This window comes from Balaenoptera ricei, chromosome 3, assembly GCF_028023285.1.
Source record: "Balaenoptera ricei isolate mBalRic1 chromosome 3, mBalRic1.hap2, whole genome shotgun sequence".
Classification (NCBI taxonomy): domain Eukaryota; kingdom Metazoa; phylum Chordata; class Mammalia; order Artiodactyla; family Balaenopteridae; genus Balaenoptera; species Balaenoptera ricei.
This window is the reverse complement of record NC_082641.1, coordinates 29,659,079-29,683,845: the sequence shown is the minus strand read 5'-3', so window position 1 is coordinate 29,683,845 and position 24,767 is coordinate 29,659,079. Positions and strand designations below refer to the sequence as shown.

General features: G+C 42.2%; 1 protein-coding gene across 2 annotated transcripts in view; it reads left to right on the top strand.

Annotated features, from left to right (window-relative positions):
* PRLR (prolactin receptor) overlaps window positions 1-24,767 on the top strand; it is a 176,474-nt gene that overhangs the window by 23,375 nt on the left and 128,332 nt on the right. The window contains exon 1 of one of the 2 annotated variants that reach the window (XM_059919246.1): window positions 20,544-20,628. The exons of the other annotated variant lie outside the window; for it this stretch is intronic. The gene's annotated coding sequence lies outside the window, so the exon portion shown is untranslated. Of the gene's footprint in view, window positions 1-20,543; window positions 20,629-24,767 lie in introns of those variants that run through there. 2 annotated transcript variants of the gene reach the window in all.

Sequence of the window (24,767 nt, the reverse complement as noted above, 5' to 3'; positions counted from 1 at the left end):
GAAATAATAATGAGCAGAATCGTCTCCGCCTGTGTGGAGCTTATAATATAGTGAGGAAGCAGATGTCAATCAAATGCATGTGCATTTGTGAGTATGGTAAGGACAGGAAAGGGGAGCCCTTTTATTCTCTAAGAGCGCAACCCTGAGAAAGTGATGATGGACCTAAAATCAGAATTGGTCTTTTGCTGAGTTCCTTTTTCTCAGCCAAAGGAACTGCACCTGCAAAAGCGTAGGTGAGAGCATGCCAAACGTGGGGGAATAGAAGAAACCCCGAAACCCCATGTGACTGAACCAAGTTGAAACAAAATAGGAGGAAAAAAAAAAACGAGAATGAGAGAGAGGCCAGACCACACAGAATCTCAAGGAGAAATAGGAAGCCTTTGGGGTGTTTGAAGAAAAGGGATAGCATGATCTGATACGTATTGTTTAAAAGAAGTGAGGTGGGGAGAGATAAATTAGGAATTTGGGGTTAACAGGTACACACTACTATATATAAAATAGATAAACAACAAGGACCTACTATATAGCACAGGGAACTATAGTCAATATTTTGTAATAACCTATAGTGGAAGAGAATCTGAAAAAGAATATATATGTATGTATGTATTACTGAATTACTTTGCTGTACATCTGAAACATTAATCAACTATACTTCAACTAAAAATAATTTTAAAATTTTAAAATAAATTTTAAAAAATAAGAGATAAATAGAAAGAACCACCCAGACTGCTCTGTGGAGAATATTGTGGGAGGCAAGAGAAAATGCCTGTGGACTTACTCAGAGGTTAAAGCAGTTGTTAAGAAAGATGAGCCACAGTGCTGGCTTGCCTAGTATGATTTTTAAATTATAGACTGTTAGGTGGCCCAAGCCTGTGTACCATAACACAGTTAAGATGTCTTCCTGCAGGAACAGGTGCAAATGACTGTTGTACCACTCAGCTTGACTGACACCCTCCATGAGTGTTAATACTTTGGGATCTCAGGCATGATGTGATTTTTCTTAGTGTCTACTTGGGATTTCCATCTCCGAGAATTATTTCCAGCAATAAACCAATAACTGGTTTACCTCTCAGGTCTGGTCAATTCTGAACCATGGGTCTTAAGTACCCTATTGGTCTTTGAGAGTTTGTTTTTTATTGGCCTACCTCTCGACACTCATTTTGCCCCAGGAGAAGAATCTGTTTTCGATCAACGGATTCTAAGAAAGTTTGATTTTATTTGGTACCTTAGGAAGATGGAAGAAAGTAATTTTGCATAAGAATATAAAAGCTTGCTGTTCACATATTATAGAGTGGGTTCCTGAAGTTGGTGAAAGGTTAGAAAAGGGGTTTTTATATAGGCTTAAAAATTTTATAACTTTTCTCCGGTATTATAGTATGGAATAAAGTAAATTGTTAGCACCCATAATTCAACCACTCCCCCCCAAAAATCACTGTTTATGTATGACTAAAATTTTTCCTTTTTCATTCCTTAAAAATTTAGGAATATGTATGTATATCTTTTTTTAAACCTCCTTTTGAAACTTAATATTATATGATAGTCTTATGTCAACAAATTGTTTCTGAAAACATGGCTTTTAAGCTTCCATAACATTCCCTCATATGAATGTACTATTTTTTCCAATTTGATAAGTCTAAAATAATATTAATTTTCATTTCTTTGATTAGCAGGTATAACTAACTTTTCATACATTTACCACCCTCCATATTTCTTATTTTATTACTTATGCTTTCATATTGATTTATCAAGATTTGCATTTGATTCAATCTTTTCTTCATTTTTCTTAAAATTTCTTAATTTTTAAAAATGAACTCTCAATATTTGGAGGATGTCAATCTGTTTTCTATAATATTTGTTCTATTTTCCCTGATTTGGTGATTGTCTTTTAATTCTGTTGAAAATATTTTTGACAAACAAATTTGTAAATTTTTGTGGCTCGAAGTCTATCACATGTTTCCTTTGTGATTACTTTTTAGCTGTTCATTCAACAAGTACTTATAGAGTGTTATGTGTTTAGGCACTAAGCAAGATACTAGGGATAAAACAGAAAACAAGACAGAGATGACTTTGCCTCCTCAGAGCTTACGGCCTAATGAGGGAGACAGACAAACAAAACCCAGGCCATTTTATAAATAATATAGCTTATTGTAAACTATGCAGGAGGAAGTACAGAGTGTTTGAGACACTTAATCTGGATTTTGGGGGTAAGGGAAGGCTTCTGGAAGAAAGCAGCTTCCTAGCTGAGAATGAAGAGACAATGACAATGTGAACTGGGGCAGAGGAAACAGTATGTGTGAAGGTTCAGTCACCTAAATGCTAAATGCGCTCTATGCCTAGAGCACGTGTGTGTGTGTGTGTGTGTGTGTGTGTGTGTGTGTGTGTGTATGCGCCATGGGGTGAGGGGAGCAGCGATCAACAGTATAAGCAGAGGACCCCTGGGGAGGCTGCTGCCATGGTCCAGGAGAGAAGTAATGATGATGGGCAGGGAATGTGCTGTATAACTCATGCCTTTTCATTTGACAAGCAGTGCTTCAGCTGTATATATTACGTTCTTATGCACATCATACTGTCTAAAGCAAAATGATTTATTTAGGTTTATTGTTATGTCCATTCTTGGGTCAGCATCACTGGCCCAAGATACAGCATCACTGTATCTACTGGTTTTGAGTTTTACGAAACATTTAAACCAGTAGGGCATGTACCCTCTGATCACTTTTTACTTTCAAAATCTACTCTTGCCAGTGTGTTCTCTTAGATAAATTCAAAAATGATTTTGAAAAGTTTGAAGAGTATATGCATATATATAACATATGTGTGGGTAAATACATATCTGTGTACATGTATATGTGTGTATGTGTGTGTTTACATACACACACACACTCGCGCGCACACACACACACATAAAATTCCCCATTGGTAATTTGATTGGGAATGTGATAAACCCATAGGTCAGTTGTGGAAGAAATGGCATTCATTTTAGTATTGAGTCAGCCCATCAGGAAGCATTGAACTTATTTGAATTATCTTTTATATTTCTTGTCAAAACCTTACAAATTTTTTCATATAGGTCCTCACATTTAGGAGGGTTAGGGTTATTCTTATGCATTTTATAATTTTAGTTTTTCATTATGAATGGATCTTTTTTCCATATCTTCTCTCTGATATTACTGAAATATAGGAAAATACTATACTAATGTGTGTATATTTTCTATTTAACTCATTGTAATTAATTATGAGTTTTTAGTTGATTGTAAGAGTTTATAATCATGGTGTCTGTAAATAGTGATAATTTTTCTCCTTCTAATAGTTGCATCTAATTTCTATTTGATGTCTTACAATATTAATTATAATTTCTAGTAAATAATAATGATAACAGTGAGCATCTCCTCTTAATACCAATTTTAAGAAGAATGCCTCTTTGTTTAACATAGTTCAAAGTATATTCTGTTAGAACTAATAAAATAAACTTGGGAAATGCTCCAAATGAAATCCTGTCCCTCAGGGGTTCATAATTTATATTAATGTGTTAAGAGTCTGAGATCTGCAGTAAAGAAACATTCTACTGAGTTTGAGCATTTCTAAAATTCATTTGACCTCAGAAGTATTCTTCTCTCATTTGGAAATTTACATCAGTTATGACAGTCAAAATTATATTAATTTGATCTTACTTTTTTCGATATTTTGTGCATCCTTATCTCTATCTTTTTGCCATGTGGACTATGGTTTGGTTTTGCTGTTATTTTTTTCCAATAATTTAGAGGACTGTCATTCTCTTTTTCTTATTTCTACAAATGATTGCACTTAAGATTTTTCAAAACGTTTCTACCTATACTTTATGCTTACCAAAGTCAAAAACAGGAACATCCACTTTTCTAATCAAGTTCAGAATGAAATGGTGTGATTGAATTACCCCCTCACAGATGAGAAGTTTAATCCATTTTTACTTCCTTCCAACACTTTTCTCAGTATTTATAAGAATAATTTAACATTTTCTTCAAGTTACTGTCAGTATTTTATATTACATGACTTCTCGTTCATGGATTAGTTCACCTGCTCAGCAGGTAATCATTTACAGTATATTCCTGGACAGTTCTATGGTTACCTGATTTCTGTGTCCATAGCTATTGTCATTTTACAACACAAGTTACTTACTTTTGACTTCTTATTTTAATTCATCTCTCAGGCAGCTAAAAGATGTCTTCAAGAATTATTGTAAGTAGGGCAAGTAGGTCATATATATGTTTTTTAATCCCTTGGTTAGCATGAACAAATTTCTGTCAGATTTCAACATAATGATTTGTCTGGGTATAAAATTCTTATCTCACCATCTTTCTTGCCTTTCATATTTAGTCATGTGGTAGAAAAATCTGAGCTTATCCATATTTTTCTCTCTTAGTCATCAGTTTTTCTTCCTGGATTTTATAGGTTTTACATTCTAATTCAAATATTTTATCATAATGTATCTAGATGTGAGCTATTTTTACTGATTTTGCATAGTACTTGCCAAATCAATTCAATTTCCAGAGTCAGATCTTGCATTAGCACTGGGAAGGTGTTTTAAAATTTTTTTATAATTTTGAATATTTCTTTGGTTATATTTTCTTTATTCTCTTTTTCTTCTTTTTTAATTGAGGTATAGTTGAATTACAATGTTGTGTCTTAAAAAAGATACAAATGAACTTATTTACAAAACAGACTCAGACATAGAAAACAAATTTATGGTTACCAAAGGGGAACGAGGTATAGGAATAAATTAGGAGTTTGGGATTAAGAGATACACACTAGTAAATGTAAAATAGATAAATAACAATGACTTACTGCAGAGCACAGGGAAATGTATTCAATATTTTGTAATAACCTATGATGGAAAAGAATATTTTCTTTTTTAAAATATATTTTTAAAAAGTTGAATGCTTTTTTAGAGATGTAATTTACATCTGATAAAATACAAAGATTCTAAAGTGTATAATTTTAGCAGTTTTGCCAAGTGCAAATATCTGAGTAACCCACATCTCTATCAAGATACAGAACATTTCCATCATTCCAGAAAATTCCCTCATGTTCTTTCCGAGGCAATCGAATGACCAGAAGTAACCACTGATCCGATTTCCATCACCTTAGATTAGTTTTGCCTGTTCTGCATATCATATAAATGGAATCTTACAATATTATGTATGAGACTTCTTTCACTTTTTTCTAATGTTTTTTGAGATTTGTCCGTGTTATTGCTTATATCAGTAATTCATTTCACTCATTGCTGAGTAGAATTCTATTATATGAATACACTGCAGTTTGTTTATTGATGTTGCTATTTGTGGATACCTGGGCTATTTCCAGTTTGGAGCTATTAATATTCTTGTAAGGGTTGTCGTGGACATATTTTTCACTTCTTTTGTATAACTAATTACCTGGGGTGGAATTTTGAGGGCAAAGGGTGGGAATAGGTTTAACTGGTAAGAAGCTACCAACAGTTTTCCAAAGTGGTTGTGTAAAACACCCCTACCAGCCATGTGAGTTTCAGCTGTCCTATAGCCCCACTACCATACGGTGTTGTTACTCTCATTTTAGTTGTCCTATTGGGTATGCAGTGGTATCTCATGGTGATAACTCTTGTCTTTTTCATGAGTACAAATTAACACTGATTTGATTCTGTTCCCCATTTTATGTATCTACCATCTCTTACCACGTTTATTCCTTTTAGGGAGTACAATGTGTACAGCTTCTATATTTTAGGGAGTGTCTGATTCTGTTTCTTATAGTGTCAGTTTTACCTCTTATTGCCGTCAGTGGACATATTAATACTATTATTAATGCTATTCCTTTTTTGCTTCCCTACAATCCCTCTTTATCTCACCCAGCACCTTTTCTTCTTTCATCCCTTTATCTCGGAATAGCTACCTGTCCTTTTCCACAGTGTCCTTTTTCTACATCCATTGAGGGTGAGAAGCAGTTTTGTAAAATTGTCTTTGAGATGATGTTTCAGTTCCCTTGTTATGCACTTTTTCCACTAGCTATGCTATTTATTTTTCATGTTTATTCATCCAGGAATGAAAATCAATCTCCTTAGACCCAATATTTGTGAACACATAGCATGTGCAGTGTGTTCCTGGCCTGCTCAATATGTACTGGGCTGTAAGTTTTCTGGTCCACAGCTGGAGGGCAGAATGACCTGTCCTAGTTCAAGATCAGCTCCTGACAAGAATGCCGCTGATAGAGCTCTGTGTATTCAGTTAGGACCTTCTCTTCCCCCACTGTCTATTCTCCTGCACTCAAAATAGAGAACACAAAAATTCATCATCTTTAGAAGGCCCTTCTTCCATGGACTCTTCCTTTCTCCCCTGTAGCCTTTTCTTATTGAATGTGTGTTCCAGGATTCATTGTGCCACTACTCAGTCTTGTAACATCCAACTTCATTGATTTCTGGGGATTGAGATTTTTATACAGATATGGAAAGGGCACCCGGCTGGGTTGAAGATGGTTCCATTTAGCAGAGGGATAGCTGTACAGTTTTCAGGAAAGGAACGAACACACTCCCTACCTTCTTTGAAGCCAACAGTTTGGTTTTGTTTCTAGCAGCAAATCACATGTTGCTTAATAATGATGATTCTCAATTCAGTGCCATGGGTTATGTTCATCTTAACATTTCAAGTTTCTGACTATAGACTGACTGTAGGTCTTGGTTTTGGGTATTTTTTAGTTTTCCTTCTCTCCCCTCCTCCACCCCATGTCTTTACAAGTAATCAAAAATAGGGACATCTCTCCAGAAATCTAGTAAGTGTCTTTTTAAATTCTTTCCAGTTTTAAGATTTTATCATTCTATATATTTCCCCCACAAATCTTGACTATACCTTCAGTTTAATCAAATCCAAGTTTGTATGAACAACTAAAATGTTTCTCTGTTTTATACACATAAATAACGGCAAATACATAATGAACCCTGTAGAAGTCTTTAGCATTTTCAAGTGCTGTCTCACCAAGAAAACCCTTTTACAGATGACCAAATGTCCTGGGGAAAGGGGTGAGGGGAAGGTGGTTAATCATATTTTTGTTACTTTCTTAAAAAGGTGATTAGGTGTATGTCTGGAAAGATGTGGCATTATCATCTCTGAGTGACACTTGAATTCAAGTCAACTAATCTTCACTGAGGTCCTGTGATGTATCAGGCACATTCTAGAAATTAGCCATATAGAGATGTGTAAGACACAGTCTCCTACACTGAGTAATTCAAGTTCTTCCTTTGACCTCTACCACTGTCATGTATGGAAATGGTGAGTCCAGTCTTTGGAATTGGGAAGAGTCTCCTATATTGTTTAAAAATCTTTTGACTCTCATGCAAATGTATCTTTTAATCTCTTAGAATTATGCCCTTTATGTCTACCAGGAAAGCTTTTGACTCTGGAATTATATTGCATTGTTCCTTGGGGATGATAAGATTGAGGAGGTGAGAGTCTCTGAAGAATGACACCAAAAGGCTCAGAAACTTAAGACTAAATCTCAGCACAGCTCTATGGGCATTTTGTAGGTACCCTCTGCTGTGTACAATGAAAAATCCCAAAACCTGCTCCCTCAGGAAATAGATCTACCCTAGTCATAAGATTCAAAATGTAACTAAGCATTTCATCATTGCTTATGAGTATGTATTATATACTCTCAGCCCAGGATACTTTTCTAATCCAGAAGTAAGACAACAATCTTAATTTCCAATCTTCTTTTGAGAGAAAAGTTTCACACAATTAGCCTTTGAAATATATATTCCCTAAAGTACCATGAAAACATTGTCCCAAAAAACAGTGTTTCTAAGAAACACGCATGTCCTCATCTTGATGATTTTTCTTATCACAACCAATAAAAATAAGAGCTGTATTGTTCTCTTAATGACCCTCAGAAAAATCAATCTCAACTTTCTCAATATTGGCTTACAACACCAAGGATACCAAACAAAGAGAAAGGTTCAAGGAGAGAAAGATTAACTACCTGCCCAAAATATTTAGTACAGCAATTCTGAGCTCTTGGTAAAGTCTCAAATTTCCCATGTTTGCCCACTAGATGAAGAGAGGATCTTTGTTATTAGGAAACCATATTCAAGAAGTTAGTCCCACTAATACTCCATATAAATTATTGCTGTCTTGACACAGATGTTTGACAAGTTATTAGCAAAGCTGTGTTAGACTAGCACAAAGCCCCCATCAGATCTACATTAACACCTCCAGCCACTGGACCATCATTTAGTAGGTATCTGCTTCCCTCTGCACCATGAGTGGTGGACAGTACTTCACACCACAAATGGGCAGAATGATCCAAAGTTTTGGCACCATAGGATGCTATCTGCCTTCTTGTGATGATTTCAGACACAACCTAATGACACTTTGCCATGGTAGGAGCTCAAGAAATGTTGGTCTCTCACCTCTTTTCTTCTACTTAGTGGGTCTTGCTAGTTACATCCTCAGGAAAATGTCCTGCTGAGCAAGGCATCTTCTGTCACCACTGTCACCTCTGGCATAACCAGATATTTGATGGTACCTAAAGAATTTTTTAAACCATACTTTGCCAAAAGCCCAACCTCTATAGCACAAGAATCTACTTTGAGTTTTCTATTGCCTGTTGAAAAGGACAGCTCAGTCTTTCTAAAAGGATTGTTCTCAAACCAGGGAGCATATGAGGCAACATGTCAACAAGGTGGCCTCGTAACTGGTGCTCCTTCCAGGGCCAGATGAAAGATGTGGTTGACTCAGATCCTCTCCTGTCCCCACTGCCCTTTGGGGCGGGATCTATCCAGGACACAGCCGACAATGAGAAGTCATCCTGGATTCATAATGTGTTTAAGAGCAAAGCCACGAATGGGGTCATTATGCACCATCCCCCATATTGTCAGAAGACAGATGCTTCATTAACAGAGAAACTTCCACTGACATTTCCAGGGACACATAAAATAATTGCCACTTGAATGTTTTTTTCGGGCTTTCAAAGGAGTGTAGGAGTGGCCTAAGGCTATACTGCATTCATGTCTTTAGTCAAGGTTTCATTGTTAGTATATCTTGTATTGTTAGTTTATATTCAAAGTGATGCCCTCATGTATTTTTCTAACGGAGAAAAGAGCCCTATTATGATCACCGTTCTTAAGAGACTTTCGTAAAACATATTCATTTATTCTTTCAATCATTTGCAAGCAACTCTTGCCTGCCCACCATGTTGGATGCTATGCTAGGCACCAAGATGAAAAGGTGACCACTCTCTACCTTCCAGAAGCACACAGTCTAGTGGAGGACAGAGCTGTAATACAGTCACGGGTAGAAGTGAGGGCACTTATTGAAGAAGCAGGAAGAGAGTAAGGAGGAGATTCTATCGAGGAAATGGCACACACAAACTTACAGTGATTCACATGTCCCTAATATTTTGGGCAACTGCAAGTAGTCTGATGGGCAGAACATAAAGAGAAGAAATAGGAAGTGACAGCAAGTGTGGCTAAAATAGTAGGTTGGGGTCAGATGGTAAAGAGCTTTGAGTACTGTGCTAAGTGGTTTGATCTGTGATTTGGGGGAGTCACAGTTAGTAGAAGACTTGAAGTCAGGTCTCTTGATTCAGAGGCTTAGTTTTCTCTGCTAGATTACACTCATCCCTCCAAAAGCTAGGGACCACCACCCTGGATTTGACTAAAGATCACCCAATGGAAATATATAAATTACCTGTTAGAAGCAATAGGTGAGTTCTCTTATTATTATCTCCATTTTACAGATGAGGAAACTAAAGCATAAAGAAGTTAAGTAATGTGTCCAATGTCACATAACTAGTTAGGTGAACCCAGGCAATCTGACTGCAGAGTCTGTAGTTTTAACAACACTTTATCTTCCTTTGATCTAGCAAACTTTATGCATTTGTCTGTGTTCTACTGATGCTAGTTTTTACAAGTAAAGGCTGCCTTCCAGGACAGTTTTGATAACTGGCCAATTTTGAAACTGAAAGGATTAATGCAGGGGTCCCCAACCCCTGGTACCGGCCCATGGCCTGTTAGGAACTGGGCTGCAGAGCAGGAGGTGAGCGGCAGGTGAGCGAGCGAAGCTTCATCTGCCGCTCCCCATCGCTCCCCATCACTCTCATTACCGCCTGAACCATCCCCCCCACCCCCATCCCGTCCGTGGAAAAATTGTCTTCCACAGAACTGGTCCCTGGTGCCAAAAAGGTTGGAGACCGCTGGATTAATGCTTATGATAATACAGGCCTCAGGGTCAAGGAATGAAGGATAATCCCTAGTCATGTCTCCAGATATCTTTTTCTTACCCTTTCATGGCTATATGAAACCAGATATCAGGAACTGGTTTCTTGTTAAGCACGGAGAAGTACTAGAAAGATCTCAAAGGAATCTTAACAGATTTGATGAGCCCTCTGAGATGTTACAAATACTGCAATTGCACTTACTATGCAAGACACTGAAAGGTAAAAACTAAAAATCTAAGAGAGAATATTATGTGCCTAATAAATACTGGTTGTTTGGTTTTGTTTAAATATTCATAGAGTGAATAAAAAAGACATTGGAGTGTAAGCTGAAGTCAGAACCGGACAGACAGGTCCTGCAAGTGTTTCTCTTTATGCGTTGATATTAATAACATCCAAACAGGCCTTAGGGCTGTCTTCTTACTTTGCCCTTACCAGAAGAGTAGGATATCATTTTTCTTAGAAGCCCAGATGTTAAGTATACTCTTATAACATCACTCAAATTTTGTGATTTTTACAAATCAGCTACTGTGTTTTGAGTATCCCCAGCTTTTCAATACCTTACTAAGAATCAGGATTTGCTGGAAGTTCAACATCAAAGATTTATTGTGCGGGAGGAGGGAGGCTTTAAAGGCTAGAACCAGAACAATGGGAATTGTTACAGCAGGACCTATCTAGCAATCTAAAGAAAAGCTTTCAAATTAACTAGGATTGTGATAACTGCAGCTGCTAAGTGAAGTACTCACCTCCCTTTCCCCTGAAGTGTTTGAGCCGAGACTGAATAACTATTGGAGGTTTGTGCTAAGGCAGAGCAAGAGCATGATGTCTGAGGCTGGACGAGAATGGTCTCAGAAGGTTTCTCTAGCTCTAAAGTATGAAATAATTTACAAGTACTGGCCTGCACCAAGACCTTAGTATTCTGTTTTATCATGCTCACCCATCCCATATGGAAAAAGATATTCAGTCCACTTTTTGGAAGTAGTTGTCATCTTCATGTCCATCTTTATACCTCCAAAATTTCCATGTACTTTGAGTTAGATATAGATATAGATATATAGATTTATATGTCTGTGTGTGTATATGGCACATACCTTTAATACATGAAGAAGTATTTCTATGATTATATTATAGACGAAAACCCAGGACCCAGCATCTTTCCATGTCCTTCTGTCTCCAATGCTTATTGGTAATGGCCCTCTGGATAGTCCTTTAGTTTACATGTGGACACTGTTTGGTTTTAATTATAATAAAAACTCCTTAAGGGGAGGGGCCATGAGGCATTTGGATTACTTTCTATGGGGAGATTTTATCTTTTGTTTTGTTACCGTAGAATTTGTTGTTCATAGTCCGAAGGAGACACACGATTTACATTTGATGAAGCAGCTACAAGTCAAAGTGTCCCAATAGCAAGACACATTTCAGACAATGTGATGCTACGTGACAGAAGTAACAAGATAAACGTGAAAGGTGGACTTCCCTCCATATATCAGCTCTCGCCTGGGTCGGATGATATATTTCTCAGAAGCACTTGCCAAACTGGATCCAGCACTTGTTGCCTTAGGGAGGCTGTATAAAGCAGAGGTAACTGCTAGATGGAAAATAGAGTTGGTTTGTTTTCTTTTTGCAATGTTGAGAGGTAGTGATAATGGTTCGGCTACGTCCTGCTGGAGAGCCTGAAAAAAAAGATGTGAAGTCTTCTACTTGGAGATGAGTTCAAATGAAGAGTCAACTTCTTTCTGCTTTGGCTTTCCTTGTACAAGAAATCTCACTCAAAGATTAACTACATATGTCGGGGGTCATGGTTTTGCAAGAGAATGGGCCATGTTCTCCCAAGTCAATGGTTTCCCTAAGAACTGAGTGTCCTCTTAGAACTGCCAGAGCTCCCAGGCATCTTGGTAGACACTAAATCAAGTGAGCTCACTCCCTAGTGCCTGTCTGTGTTCCAGGCAGCATGGGTCTTATCTCTTGCCATAAAGATTCATCTGTAGTACTCATTAGTCATTCTCCAGCTATTAACTTAGGCAAGCACACATTAGTGCTAGCTGCCCTTCTCTTTCACTGCTGAGATGACCCCCCATAATTAGCCTGTGCCAACTCTGCTGAAGATTCCACCCTTTTTTGGTCCAGGTAATTATCACTTCCTCTCTTTCATCTTACTCCCTTGCTCCAAAGCAATGCTTACTATGCTTATGCCACTCTCCTTATAGTTCCTCAAGATGGCACCAGCAGAGTGAGTGATTGAACTCATATCTTTGTTTTATGCAGCTTCCTTGAGTCACAAAAGATGGATCCAAGTTTTCAGCTACTCTTGTGAGATAGAAGGTTCTTTGGCAACATACTTCATTATTAAAACATAGAGAAGAAGTAGAGAAAGTTTGCAGTAGTTGGATTTCTGTTCACTCCTGCACACTACCTTTCCTTTGCAGAGTATTTCAAGGGATTGTATTTTTCATTCCATTCTCACAGCGACTCCAGGAGGTATATATATATTTTTCAATTTATTTATTTAATTAATTTATTTTTGGCTGCATTGGGTCTTCATTGCTGCATGCAGGCTTTCTCTAGTTGTAGCAAGCGGGGGTTACTCTTCGTTGTGGTGCGCAAGCTTCTCATTGCAGTGGCTTCTCTTGTTGCAGAGCACGGGCTCTAGGCACGCGGGCTTCAGTAGTTGCAGCTCTCAGGCTCTGGAGCACAGGCTCAGTAGTTGTGGCACACAGGCTTAGTTGCTGTGTGGCATGTGGGATCTTCCCAAACCAGGGATCGAACTTGTGACCCCCGCATTGGCAGGCGGATTCTTAACCACTGCACCAACAGGGAAGTCCTCCAGTAGGTATATATGAATAGCCTCATTTTTCAGAGATGAAGAGACTAAGTCACCACAGTGACATGGCATGTCCATGACCACATGGCTGAGAAGCTGCCAGGCCAGGGCTCAGACTCTGGTGTGCCGACAGATGCCATGTCCTGTGCTCTGTCTTCTACTCCATGGCTGCCTTCCTAGTTCCAGGATGGGAATCAAAGTCTGGAACAAGGATAATAGTAAAATTAATAACTGATTTTTTAGCATTTGCTATGTGCTAGATACTGTACTAATTACTTCATATGCATTATTGCTTCTACTCTTCGTAATTTTTGAGGGCTATCATTATTATCCCCATTTAAAGAAGAAACTGGGTTTCAGAGAGCATAAATGACTTGTTTAAAGGTACAGATTGGTAGAGACTGAATCTATCTCCAGACCTGGGTATTGAGCCATGGAATTTGCTAGTACCATATAGCTAAAATCTGGGAGAAGAGGCAGGGTCTTATGAAGGATAAAAGATCTGAGTTTGAGTTCTAACTCTGCTTCTATTCATCAGTATGATCCTGGGAAAATCTGTTAACCCTTTGGACTCTCGGCTTCTTATTATAAAATGGGGCTGCTGCTGAAACCGCGCTCCTTCTCGGATGAGACTCGAACCCAGCCAAAACTCAGATTGGGACTTGAACCCATGATCCCTGACTAGGAGGGGGCTCGAACCCGCTGTCTTTTGATTAAAACCACTCACCTGTTACTGAAGCTCGGGTTCTTTTGTCTCATCACAGAAAGAATTCAGCGTGAGGCAAAGCCGCAGGCAAAGAATGAGCTTATTAACACAGAACATTTGTGAGAGATACAAGCGGGCTGGCAAGGGAGAATAGCAGCCCTGAGAATGAAGAGGACTACATTTTTATAATCAAAGAAAAATTGAGGAGGAGAGAAGACCACCTTCTTACTCATTCTTCAGCAGATGTCAAGGCTTACATCATTAGTCTCTCCTGTGGCCCTATATGGTTTAACCGGGACTGTCATGGTGCTATTTAAATCATGCGTATATTAGCAAAAGTGTGGTAACATATACTAAAATACGGTAATTTATCTCAGGTTTTGATATAATGTCCCCTTTCACCTAATTTCTTTCCCCTTTCACCCATATTTCTGTCTTGGCCACATGCAGAAATGCTACTCTTCAAGGACTATTAACTCTCTGATTTCACGTAACAAGACTCAGGCCCCATATCTATTGTCTTGTGTTTTAATTATCAGGGTTTGTGGCTTGAGTGTGTCTGGCTCTTGGATATGCCTGGTATTCCTTCAAGGTAGTGTAGATTGTTGCTAGGTTACTGGATTCTTCTTTTGAGTAGTCATTAGCTTACAACAGTCTCTCAAACTCTGTTGAAATTCCCTTTCTGTCCTTAGTCCCCTACTGGGATTTCTAAAAACTGACTATTTAATTATCCTAATCTATCCCTATCAGTATTATTTGGCCTGATATCTCACATAGGAGGATCCATCAGGCCAGACATACCTAGGGGCTCTCTAAACTGAAGAGAATGGTACGAAGGCAAGGCATCATTCTTCATGTTAGAATTGGGACGACAGCCCTAATATCCTGACAGCTCATAGCAATGCCCAGAAAATCTGGGCTCTTCCCTCAGTCCCATATTCTCTCCACAGCTGCCAGATCAGTTTGGTTTAAAAAAAAAAAAAAAAAAAAAAACCTTTGTTCTTACAGAATATGTCCATGAGAGTATCTCCCTTTCCTTATAGTATAGAAACTCACTGAGTGAAATTTAGCTGCCATTTACAAAGAGTATATTTTTGAGCACCCTCTCTTTGGCTGCTGGGCAAAGCAATTGTCCGTCAACAAACCAGGTGGATAAAATCACTGCCCTGAGGGTTTTTATATTCTGAGAATGACTAGCAACCTCTTCTGCCCTAGAGTAAACAGAGGGAAGGCTCTGGTAGCTTGTGGCCGAGACAGAATTGATTTGTTCTTGTGTTCAGGGTCATTGACTCTCATGAGAGCTGCCATTTACCAAGTGCCTCCGGTGGGACACGTGCACTAAGTATATTATTTCTAAACCTCACCATAGCCACGTGAAGTATTCTTATTCCCGTTTTATAGAGGAGAAGACTGCAGGAATTGCCCAGGACCTCAGAGCTAGTCAGTTTCACACTGGTCTTCTTCCTATGTCATCCATTCCATGTCACCTAAACAACCAGCCATCTTCAAAGTGCCACCCTTTCCTCATCCAGCCCTACCATTCCTTTCTTGCTCAGGGCTTGGAGGACCATGCTGCCCGGAAAGAGAGCTGCATTTTCTAAAACTCACACCCACCCTTTGGGCTATGACCAACTCCTACCCCTGCTTTTTTTTTTTTTTTTTTTTTTTCTGGACAGTTTATCAAAGCCTTTGCTTTTCTTATATTCATTCAGTCCTGGGTTTCTATTTAGTTATGATGATAGATATATTCTGGGAAATTTTGATGCCTTGGAGTACAAATTTGGAATTTTGGGGAGTAACGCAGCTGCAAAATGTAGTGGGAATTGAAATACACAAAATCTTAATTTTCGGTCTCATTTACAGGTTTACAATCACCTCATTTTAGAATATTAAGATAGGTTACATGCATTGCTCATGTAAATAACCAGATTTTATTTAGAGAACTATAAAGGTAAAATGTAAAGGGGGAGAACATATTTTAAATGAGTTGGATTTTTTTCTATTTTCAATTTTTGAAAAAAGTTTTTAGAAAACTTTTTTTTGTTTTCTGAAATTCCATCCCCTTTAGGGTAAATTTATAGCTATAAAAATGACACCTTGGAAACCTTTCTATTATAACCCTAATCACAGAAGATTAGTGGGAATTATTATTCTTCCTAGCCATTTGGTACAACGAAATAGATCACAGCTCTTCCTTTCAGAAAAAATGACATTTTTCAACCGGGTATGTTGTCTATCTCACAATCATAACCACTTTCATATCTGGGATATCTTAAGTTGAAAATGTCCACAAAGTGCACAGCCGGGCTTAGGGGGAGAAAAGATAGAGGGTCTGCATCTAATTCTGTCTCTTGGCTGATCTTTTTCTCCTGTAGAAATTTCTTTTTTTTTTTTTAGAAATTCACGTTCTTTTATTTATTTATTTATTTATTTATTTATTTATTTATTTATGACTGTGTTGAGTCTTCGTTTCTGTGCGAGGGCTTTCTCTAGTTGCAGCAAGCGGAGGCCACTCTTCATCGCGGTGCGCGGGCCTCTCACCATCGCGACCTCTCTTGTTGCGGAGCACAGGCTCCAGACGCGCAGGCTCCGTAATTGTGGCTCACGGGCCCAGTTGCTCCGCGGCATGTGGGATCTTCCCAGAACTTGGCTCGAACCCGTGTCCCCTGCATTGGCAGGCAGACTCTCAACCACTGCACCACCAGGGAAGCCCAGAAATTTCTTTACACTGAAGAAAAAGCCCGGTTGACTTGGGAACTGTATGAGTCTTCTGAAACTTTTGGTGAATTTGGGGGGTGGGCTTAGGACTACTTTTCTGTGCATTTTCTCTTACTTTTCCTGCTTCTGAGAAAAAGAACCTCTATTCCAGTGCTGGAGCTTCCTGCCAAGGGACGCTGCTTTCCCTGCGGCCAGCTCTATGGAAAACCCAGAACCCAGCCTGGAGGGGACAACCCAGGGCACGGGCAAACGACACATATTCAGTTCGTTTGAACTTTGCTGCTGTTATTGTGATGGTGACTGTGATTTAGGAGCGAAGACTTCAAGGGGGACAGATCAGCTGGCTGCAGGGAAGGTTTCCGGCTTCTCAGCACAAGCAGATCATCGGACTAACAAGTTACCTGTAGAGTGTCTGCAGTTCACTGAGGACACCACAGTCAGAGCTGCTGTAGACACAGTCCAAGTGACCAATTTTATAACCCAAACCAGGTAGGCATTACATAATTTTCAGTGGCAAAGAAGGGGCAGGGAGGAAAGAGAGGAAAAAGACCGCGTGGTGGAGCTTAGTGATACGAAGCAAGAAACCAAAAGAATATTTTCTTCAGTAGGCAAAATATTTTCCTGTTTAGAGAACCAGTGTCTCCCGCTTAACCACAAATAACAAAGAATAAAATTAAATAAGATTAAAAGGCCAGGTGACTAAAGAGCAGGGGCAAGGAAATCAGAGTCAGGAATTCAGGCTCTTATCTTTGAGAAAGGAGAGAGGCAAAGAGAAGAAGTTGAAAATGCCAGTGTTCGTTTGATGAAATAAAAAGAGATTTCTGTAAGCATCCCACAGAAACACCCCTTTTGTGCAATGCCAAGGAAGCCTATTGAAGGTTACCAGCTTTGCAGCCTCCTAGGACCTGGAGGAATACTCCCGAGAGTCAAGGGCACGGTATAATAGTGCTCTGTTTGCTTACTTTGGCAGGTGTAAGACAACTTCGCTAAGCCGCACTCCGATAGGGCCTGGGGCCAGCACCCTTTGAGCAAGACAAGGGAGTCCTTCTCTGGGACAAGGTTTTCTCAACCTTCCTGCTCTCAGAGGGTCCCTGAGATGTCCACAGCAGGAGTGTAAAATTTTTCACCATCCTTGGCAAATTCCCGAGGTAGAGCTGGGCTACCTAGAAGGGCGCCCTGTCACTGGGGGATCCGAAGGGAGGGTGAGGATGTTGGAAAGGGATTGAAGGGCTGGCTAGAGCGATGGTCCCATCAGCATCTCCAATGCAGCACCCCTGCACTGCTCCGCCATCGTCAGGGCGGGTATCAGAGGCTGGTTTTCCCTCTCGCCAGGACGGGCGGCGCTCCTTTAGCTCACCAGCCTCTGTCCGCATGCCCTTGCCTGCCCGAGGAGAATCCTCAGGGCCAGATGCAGATGCGAGATGGCAAACCCAAGTGGGGTGGGAACCCTGAATGAACCTTGCCTTCGGGGAGCTTTGCTCCTGTCCGCAGATTGACCGCGTGCTCTGAGCCGCGCTCACTGGCGACGGAAGCTTCCCAAAGCAGGCGGGTCTCCGCCACAGGCCCCGGAGCGCTCTCAGGGATGGTGCCAGGTGAGTTGGCGGATTTACTGTGAGCCTCCTCCCAGACTTACGCCCTGTAGGTTCGTCTCTCCAGCCTCAAAGACTGAAGGGCGTGATGAGGGGCCGAGCAGCTGTAGTCACGAGTGACAGACAGAAGCAGGGGAGCTGCTGAGGGGCGGCACCTATGCAAATTCAGCAAGGGTGGCATTGGGCAGAGTCTTAATCATTCACCCTAATCATTCACCTGAGTCGGTCGCTCCCAGATCTGAGCCACAAGGGAACCCTCCCAAGGGGAAGCCCGGCAGTTAGTTTGACCTGGGGAAGCAGCCAGAAGGGGAGGAGTTGGCCCTGTGGCTGATTAAGTTCAAAGCAAGCAAAAAGAAAACCAAAAAATGATTGTAGCTTCAAACACTCCTCATGAGCCTGTGAATCCCTCCAACGATTTGCTACTCTGTAGCAAAGCTCATGGGTAGAACCGGCCTTACTCTCTTCCTTTCCCACTTGTGACATTTTATTTCCCATCATGGCTGAAGTTCTTGACAAATTAATCGATCTTGAATAAAAAAAAAAAAAAATGTTGAGGTCAGAGGAAAGTGGTTCCCAGGAACTTACACACCCGGCCCCTGAGACCCATTCCCTGGGGGAGGTCTTAACAGGCCTCCAGTTAGTCTGTTTGCACACACGCTGGAGGGTCCTGCCAGGGTCTGTGGGCCGCTGCCCAGGGTCTCAGGCAGGAGGTCCACGTCTCCCTCCCGCAGAGCAGTGCTCGTGGCAAGGCTGGGAGACGGAGGGTCGTCTCAGCAGAGACCGCCTTGTCAAGGAGTTGAGCCTCACCAGCTACGGCTCTGTTCTGCTTTGCTCTCTGGGGTCCCAGCCTTCCCCCTGCCCTATATTGACTTTCCTTCTAAGCCCCTGGCAGAGAGTATTCCTCTCTCCCACTCAAGACTCCACCTTCAGGCACAATAGGCCAAGCCCAAATCAGTTTCACATTTCAGAGTATGATTTTGTAAGAACTTCCAAGTAAGGCAGTCATTGGCAACTTCCTCAGAGGAACAGAGGACTTCTCTTCTTTCAAATGCCATTGTGATGGCTTCCTTTGGTGGCCAGAGGCATGGACATTCAGAACACATTGGAGATTTCTACTCTGATGAGCAAAATCTGGTTACTTTTCTTTGCTGTTTTTCTCTCAGGGATCCAGGGAATTACTAAAAATATCACACAACCCTGCCGTGTCTCCTTCAGAAAACTTGGAGCTGTTCTCCCAGCAGTGTGACAGTTTACTGTGCCCTGAGCATCCTCTTATGCTGGTGGAGGCGATGGAAGAGAAATCTAGGCCTTTCATATCACCCCTTCCATGCCCAGCCTCATGGGAGCATTACAATCCCCAGTGCTGCGACATCCAAAAAGAGAACAGTTGGCCTAGGCAGTTTGAAGGAGATTATCCTGAAGCGGTGGCTTAAATGTCATACAGCCATTTCTTCCCTAAGCATTTATTGAGTAACTACTATGTACCAGGTTCTAGAGCTACAAAGTGCGTGGCACTACTCTCTCTCTTTGCAAAGCCTGGGGAGTTAAGAGTCTAGAGCAAGACCCTCACGGCCAGTGAGGCTTCTATGCTCAGAGCAGGTGTCCCTTGGCCTCAGCTGGCCCGCACTGCGGGGGGACCGCTCCCCTTGCTGGCTTCTCCTGGTGGGAGGAAGAGATAAGGTATGAGGAACGAGGGTGTGAGGAGGTGCTCCTCCCCAGGGAAACCAGTCTTTGGAGGATTCCTTCAAGGGTCTCAGTTGGCCTTAGACATCCCCAAATGTGCTTCTCGTATATGAGTCCCCTTTGTCTCTGTGTGTCCAGTTTCTGAGCAGGCAGACAGCGTGTGAATGAGAACCTTTAAGAAAGTAGGACTATTCCTTCATTCCCTTTGTTTTTTCTCCATTGAATTTCCTCTCTTCACTTCCTGTCCTTTTATCCTGCCACACATTTGTCACCTCCCAGGAAGCATATAGGCTCCTTGCTGCCTGCAGGATTGAGCTCAAACTCCTCAGCGTGGCCTTCCGTGAAGCGTGGGCTCAGTATGGGACCATTGAATGTGGTTTCAGAGCAAGCCATTCTCTTGGTCTTTTTCAATGCCTTTCTTTCACGGGAGTTAATGGACTGCCTTTTCTGGAAACTTGAGTATTAGTATTTTCCTTCCAAATCAACATTGACTTTTCACTTAGAACCGGTTAAAGACTAAGGTCCTCTCCCTCACCCCCGGCCAAACCCAATAGACACACATGAGCAAGCCTTCCCCTGACCCCAAGCTCTGACCCTTGAAACCTGCAGAGACAAAGTGTGCCCTCATGTTTTTAGCAAGAGATTGTCTTGCCTGCCCTATCCCCATAACTGAACAATGATTAACAACCCTCCGTACTTTAATATGCAAATAAATTATTAACAGTGGGTTGTGCCTTTTCCCAGGTTGTAAAAAGATGACTGGTTAGAATCCCAGTGCTCTCCTTGTCAGGAGAGGAAATGTAGAGGACAATGTCATCTCAGGCCTCTAAGACACATAACAAAGATGCGGCAGGCTCCAGCCGGGAGCGGGAGCGGGGTGACAGACGGCAGGAAGGCCACAGGTGAGAGACTTTCAGCTCTCTTTGTCAGGTTTGAGTCTTTCCTTTCGGTTTTTCTCTTCTGGGATTGGAAATGGCCGGAAGGCATGGAGTATGATGAGGGTATCAGTGGCTGCACAAAGATCTTAGGGAGAGGTCCTTGTTTTAAGAAGAGATGAGCACGGAGCTGGCATGTGAACCTAAAAACCAACATGAAGGCCCCCCTCTAGACCCCGGGTGTTCCAGGGAGAGAGTGTGGGCCTGGCATGGGAGCGAAGATCAAAAGGGCAGCATGAGGACACAGCGGCTTGGTCACATGACATATCAGTCCCGAGGGTGTGGGAAGGGAGAGCAAAAGACGGCGAAGACACGGATGCATTGCGCTGATGGAGAGTCGGATCTCACTGGGAGGCAGAGGGAGGCCAGGCAGTGAACTGTGAAGACCCAGTGGAGGCCGCACCAGAGGATCAAGAGAAATTTGATGATTTGAGCTGAGGTTTTTGTTTCCTGTTTGTTTGTATTTAACAGACTTCATTTTTTTAGAGCAACCTTAGGTTTACAGAAAAATTGCACAGAAAATATAGTGAATTCCCATTTCCCACCTCTCCCCTACGCACAGATTCCCCTATTATTAACATCTTGCATTAGTGTGGTACAGTTATTACAATTACCAGCATGGATACTTGAGTATTAACTAAAGTCCATAGTTTACATTAGGGTTCATTCTTTGTGTTGTGCAGGTCCATGGTTTTGACAAATGCATAAGGTCGTGTATCCACAATTACAGTGTCATAAAGAATAGTTTCACTGCCCTAAAAATCCCCTGTGCTTCACCCATTCATCCCTTTCTCCTTTCTCCCAAACCCCTGGCAACCAATGACCTTTTTTTACTATCTCTATAGTTTTGCCTTTTCCACAGAGAATTTCCCCATATAGTTGGAATCCTACAGGATGTAGGGTTTTCACACTGGCTTCTTTCACTTAGCAATATGCTTTTTAAAGTTCCTGCATGTATTTTCACAGCTTGATAGCTCATTTCTTTTTAGCGCTAAATAATCTCTCATTGTATGGATATGCAACAGGATTTTTATCCATTTGGGCAGAATTATCAGTAAGATAAAAAAGCAGAAACAATGGAAATGGTGGATGCAGAGAAAGTGGCAAGGTCCACAGGACATGATAGAAGGAAGAAGGAGGAAGGTTTGGAGAAGTGGGAAAATAAACATGAGCGCACAGGCCTGAACCGGCCTAAGGCAGGTTCTTGAGACTAGTGCTCGGTGGGAGAACCTTGCTTCTCACTGACCCTCCCCCAGGCCTTTCCTGCTCTTACAGACAGAAACTTCATGAGGGCAGGAACCATGTCAGTCTCGTCCCGAGAGCCCAGTGTGATGCAGGCATCCAATAAATATTTGTTGAACCCATTAAACCTTCCAAGACCTTTCCTAAAGAGCAAGTTTGCCCAGACACCAGAAGATCTGAAGCTTCTGAGGCTGGCCGGTCATCTCAGGCAGGTCTTCCCCGCTCGCTCGGCTGAGCCCTTTTCTGTGGTGGGGCAAAGCTTGCCTGGGACATTCCCCTCCTCAACCAAGAATGCGTCTCTCTTGCCACCATCTGCCCCTGCAGATGTTCTGTGGACAGAAGCAGAGGCAAGCTGTAGGGAGCCAGGAAAACCAAGCTAACCTAACATCCCAGGTAAAAAGGCACTCTCACCAAAGGACCGGAATCCAGCTCTCCGAGCACTCACTGTTCAACCCAATCACAAGGCAGCAGAATTAGCCCAAACAACTGCTCTGGAGACAGGAAGACCAAATGGGTGATTCAGGTTCTAGGAAACAGCTGTGAGAGGAAGACGAGCCATGCACTCCAGATGTTCACATTTGGGAGGAGAGAAGGTCTGTGCCACAAAGCAGCAGCCCATGCATGGGAGCTGTGGGAGCCCAGCCAAGGGAGTGCAGCTAACAGTCTGGGTGAAAGGGGACAGCCCTCCAGGGGAGCTGGAAAATCAGCTCAGAAACCGCAGGATCAATAGCCATTCACCAGTCAGAATTCACCACGTGGGTAGTGTTCCCGGGGCAAAAGAGTTTACCAACCAGACCTTTGTCTTGCGCAAGGTCACTGCTTAAAATCAGGTTCTCTCCCAGGGTGTGATACTGGCATTCCTTGGTACCCATAGCACTTTCTCTTCCTGTGATGAAAGGGGTGAATGAGCCTGGTAAGACGATGAGGGTATTTTGCTTGGGATCTGTCCATACCCTACCCATGTTTGTGCCCATATGACTTACAGAGTCAGCACCAGGGTGGAGAACGCTTGAGAATTTCTTTTTTTAAAAAATGTTTGAGAAACAGCAGTTTATTTTATTTATTTATTTATTTTCTTTGGCCACGCCTCACGGCACGTGGGATCTTAGTTCCCCGACCAGGGATCCAACCCGTGCCCCCTGCAGTGGAAGCGTGCAGTCGTAACCACTGGACCGCCAGGGAATTCCCGAGAATTTCTTATCTGAGGGAAAGAACGTGGGCTGCTTGGCCTGAAGCCTGATTTGAACAGGGGGGCTCATCCAGAGACACACATATGGCTCCCCATCTCTACTAGGGGAGTTGAGGGTGATGGTGAATAGTTAATCAGAGGCAGAGGGTCGAGATGCAAGGAGTAGCTGCCTTCCCACCTTGAAGCCCCCTAAATGGCAATCCCCGAAGAAGGGGGACACACGCACGGGGAGGATGGCCCAGTGTTGATTCTGTGTGTTCTCAAGGCATCAGCATCCGTGCTCTTTCACCCATGGGGCAGCAGAAGTGGCCCCAACACCTCCAGGTAGCCAGAAACACAGCAAGCAGGGGAGAGCCAAGGTTCACTCAGCGTTGGGACAGCCGGCCTCTCCTAACACACCAGCATCTGGCCCCATCTGCTGAGCCTGGCCAGTCCCTGGGACATTTCTTGCACATATTGGCCCCCAGAGAATGACCACTAAGTTCTCTGTATCCAAACATTTCTATGAGAAAGATAGTTCCCGCGTCTCACCAAAATCTGTTTTCTCAGGGCATCTGCTATTGGGTGCTCACCAGCACAGAATTTTTATTTTACTTTCTTGCTTACATGCGTTTGCCTTCCTCAGGGGGACTGCTTGTGGAAATTCAGGGCAAAGTCCGACATTTGGTAATAGTGGAGAGAAAATGAAGAGGCAGTGCTAGGCTCAGTCCTACTCTGTCCTGGGACTAGGACTCTCTCACAACCCAAAGCCTTCCCCTCTCTCTTCCTCCCACCCACAGTTTTTCCCCCCAGCTTTCCAGAACACTCTTTAGGCTTAACCTCCTTCTATCTTAGTGTATGCCCTTTCTTCCCACCCACCCTGTATTTCTCAGTCACCCACATTGGAGCACATTTAAATATCCACCCATAACAAAGGTAAAGCCTCAGCAAGGGGTCCAGGCTCCCCAGGAAACTGGGAGTTGGGAGAGCGGAGGGCACAGAGCTGAGAATGGCCAGAGCTCCTTCACAAGGGCCCCTGAATGTCTGGGAACATAAGGGGGTAGACGCTCATGACAGAGTACAGAGCCATGCCCGTATTATTTATAATATTAAACTGTGGCTCATTCATTTATTCATTTCTCAACAAATTATTCATTCTGTCAACAAATGTTGATTGAGCACCAGTTGTGTAACAGGACGTATACATGAAAGCCAGTCCTTGTCCCCAAGAAGCCTATGAGTGACCCTGGCACATGGACCAGAAACGGCGATGACAAGTGTGAAGAAGTCGGTGGTCCTGAGAGACCCAAGGGCAGTGGGTGTGCAGGAGAAGGTCTGGGACCCAACTGGGTTGATCTGGGAAGAATTTGCAAGGACTTAATGCCTGAACCGAGTCTTGAAGGTAAAGTTGGGAGGAGTAGGGCACCGGATGATGTGTTCCTGACAGAAGGGGCCCATTGCAAGAGCAGAAGCACCCAGAGAGCAGGTGGTAATGGGGAAACTAGGGTGTAAAGTGGACGGAGCCCTGAGATGGGTGAGACCTGAGGCCGGAAGGCAGAGGCAGCTAAGGATGGAGTTGGAGGCCAGCAAGGATGCTGAGGCTACGGAAAATTACAGAAGGACTGTGGACAGGAGAGACGTGCAATCAGAGTCCCATTTACAGAAGGAAAGTCCTGGCGGAAATGTGGAGATCGGT